Source organism: Pteropus alecto, unplaced genomic scaffold (assembly GCF_000325575.1).
Source record: "Pteropus alecto unplaced genomic scaffold, ASM32557v1 scaffold231, whole genome shotgun sequence".
Taxonomy (NCBI): Eukaryota; Metazoa; Chordata; class Mammalia; order Chiroptera; family Pteropodidae; genus Pteropus; species Pteropus alecto.
In genome coordinates, this window is record NW_006431805.1 from 1,709,563 (window position 1) to 1,713,399 (window position 3,837).

The 3,837-nt window shown below is 31.2% G+C and overlaps 1 pseudogene; it reads left to right on the forward strand.

Moving 5' to 3' along the window:
• Nucleotides 1-3,557: 3,557 nt before the first annotated feature.
• On the forward strand, nucleotides 3,558-3,676 carry LOC112471788 (annotated as a pseudogene).
• The last annotated feature ends 161 nt before the right edge of the window (nucleotides 3,677-3,837 follow it).

Below are 3,837 nucleotides of genomic sequence, written 5' to 3' on the forward strand. Positions count from 1 at the left end.
AGACGAGAAAAGGAAAAATAATTGGATGGAATATGCAAAACAAACATAGTTAATCTATTTTATTGATATATATAAGTCAGTAGATACTGACATTAATGGCCCTTTCCATAATTTAGGGTGGAAAGTTTTCCCTTTCTCATTGGAAACCTCAGCAATGATAAAGGGCTACCTTGCCACCAGCACATTGATCATGATGAATGCCACTCTGCTCAGTTGAAAAGACCTCCAGGAGACTAAGATTTGAGACTTTTTACAATTTCTGTATTACTTAGGTTAGGCTAATCCTTTGATAACCAATAAACAAACATTTTAGTGTAATTGAAGTCTCAGCAAGTATAGTTTTCTTTCATTTAACAGTAGTGGGCAATTTCACTCCAGGTAGCAGTTAAAAGACTTAAGTGAAGGAGGCTCTGCTGTGTTCAACACAGAGCTTCCTAGATTGCCCTGAAGATTGCCACTGCAGTCAACTGCAAGGAAAAAAAAAAAAAACACAGAGAAGACATTACATAAAAGGATCTGATGGGCCGTGTCTGGTTGAGGTTCAAACACATCCATCTATTGAAGAAATCTCAGTTCGTTAGCCACACCAAAATTCAGGAAAAGCAGAGAAATGCAGTCCAATTGAATGCCAAATAGATTTTGAGGTTGCAACTGCCAAAATTTGAGAGAATAGATTTTGAGGTTACAATTGCCAAAATTTGGAAGAAATTTTGCATGTCCCAGGAGGAAATGGTTAAATCTAGTATTGTAAAAAATAGGCATGCTCATTCTGGGATCATAAATAATCAGATTCAGTTATTGGCACATAGTTGGCAGTCAATAACAATTTTCGAATGAATGCATGAGTGAGTGAATGAGAGCCTGAGAAGCAAATATCAAAATTATCAAGGATAAGTATGGGTCATTCAGTATAGTATAATGATGAAGGTATCTGCATTCAGACTGACATGAATTCAAATCTTAGCTCTGTCAATTAATACTTTTGTGAACTTAGCAAGCCACTTAATCTCATGAAGCCTCAGTTTTCATGTCCTTAAAATACAGATACTGATAATAACACCTACCTTATAATATTGTTGTGGTGGTAGTTAAATGAGATTTTTTAGTGTAAAACAAAGGGCATAGCACAGTACATGGCTTATAGCCAATATTCTAAAAAAAGTTATTTGCACTACTACTGCCTACTACAAATACAACTACTATTAATACTCCTACTACTCCTACAACTCCTACTATACCATAATCATCAGACATTCACAGAACTTGTGTGTAGAACCTATTTTTAACTAAGAAATTAATACTAATAATGCCCTTTTATTGTAATAGTTACAAATTCAACATAGTTTAAAATAGTCTCATTCCTACTCTAAAATTCCATTTCAGATTTATTTATTGTTTTTCCTATCTGGAATAAGTTGCAACTTCTTTTATGTAATCTTTGAAATGTCTAGAACCAGACCATTTGGTTTGTGATTAAAAAAAAAAAATTCCTCTAGCACAGCAAAAGACTTAACACTAATAGAAGAATGACATTAATAAAACTAAATACTGCTTATTATTGATGAAAACCAATTGCCTCATGTTCACATTGTGGTTAATTAATATTAGTTTAATGCGGGGTTATTCTTAATAAGAAAAGTGAAAACAATGGACTTAAATGAATTATTAATTGTTCTTTGTTTCCTGTTACTTTTGCAAAAAAATAAAAAGGTAACATCAAGTGTGCACATTGTTTTACCAAGGATATTTGATGGCACGGTGATACATTACATATTTTGTTTCTCAAAAAGTTTCAGTCTATATAATCTGCAAATTGAACTAAGTATCTGGTTTTGCTTTAATTTTACAAAAAAATTGGTATTTAAGTAGCAGAAAAAATATGAAATGTGAGATTTAACTATCTTGTGTCTGTTAGATCACATTTTCAGTCAATTCTGTATGTGTGTGTGTGTTTTTCTAATAGTTTATCTTTCTAAAATGTTAAAAACCACTAAAATTATCATATTGTTCATCTCTCTGAAAGTCTTTATGATAATTCTTATGCTTCCTCTGACAACTTATTACAAATTCAGTATCTAAGGACACAGAATATATTTCTTATAGCCATTAGGATTTAAGGACTTATTCAATAATTGTAGTTAAAATGTTTCAAATCTCAAGTGTAGCACTGAAAACTTAATATCTCTCTGGCATACAAGCCTCAATATATACAATTCCTCTGTAATACAGCATCTAATATTTCCAGCTAATCATCATGGGGGCTTGTAGATTACTATATTCTAATGGAAGAGAGGTCACATTCTAAACACAGATATTATAGAGTTATTTAGCAAACATTCAAGAATGCTATCTCAGTGTTTGTTTTTTTTTTTTTTTTCCAAAGGTACAGTCAATAAGCAGTAATTCTTTGGGAAACCTTAAACATAATCTCAGGAAAAAAAAAAGATATCAGACTAGAATAACACTAAAGTGCTATTAAATTTTTAATTACTACAATTTTATAAAACAGATACATTGTGTCCACTCATAACTTAGTCGACATCATTACAATCATACACATTTAAGTAGCAATTCTAATATATAAAGTAAATTTTACATACCTTTTAAAAAGTACTATTTACAAACATTATTTCATTTGATCTGTATAACCTCAAAATATCAATCTAAAAATCAACACTAGTACCTCTATTTATATATAAGAAAACAAAGGTCTGAGAGATCAAAGGATTCTTTCCAAACTCCATGGCTTGTGTTTCTATCTAAGCACAAAGAACAGGTCTGCTGACGTTTCATTTCATTTGGCAGTATAAACTATGTTCTCACCAAAAAAAGGGGGGATAAAAATGACCATGAATTTTTAGCATCAATTTTGTGCATTTGATTTCATGCTAATAAGAAAGGATAATTGGGTCATAGAAAGAGGTAAAATATTCCAAACTACTATTCTAAAATTATTTAATATTCTATTTATGCCACAGCTTAATGGTAGTTATTTAAGCATTGAACATCTGTAGTAATTAAGGCCAGTAGCAGTTCCTCGAGATTTCCTAGGAAAACACTGCTGCATAAAATCTCTAGGAAGTAAAGAGTGAAAAATAGTATGAACAAAAAAAAATAAATTAAATCAATAATAACAAAAATATTCATAAATTTTTGAAGTGACAGACCTGATGACAGTTTTAGTTGAATCAAGTATCACAATCAAATATGATTGATGGATTAAAATGTGATGTATCTGGTGAAATGTGTCTAAAGGGAAATAATAACAATCATAAGAAAAATCAGTTCTCGACATAAAACATTTAACAACAGCTTTCCTACAGAATTTTTCTGTATGAAAAATTCAACTGCAAAGGTCCATCTATGATATAAGTCATCTTTTCATATGTAACCAACTATTTTATTCTGGTTAATTTTTCTTTATATGTCCTAATGGACTAAATAAGTTATACTTTTGCAAAGGTTATCCAAATTAGTCAATTCTTCTAAAATCCTGTGTCAGACATTTTTCCACTTAGAAACATCTGCAAATGTCTAGCTAGAAATATACTTACATCATCTATGACCATGCCACCCTGAACAAGCCCAATCCCATCTGATCTCGGAAGCTAAGCAGGGTCGGGCCTGGTTAGTACTTGGATGGGAGACCACTTAGGAAGACCAGGTGCTGTACGTGTAAAAAATAAAAATAAATAGATTGTAAACTGACAAGGTCCTTGCAATCTGTGAGGTCAACCAAGGGTTGCCTCGCCTAAAAAAGAAAAAAAAAAAAAAATTAAAAAAAAAAAAAAATAAAAGTTTAAAAAAATTTTTCATAAATAAAAAAGAAAGTCCTGG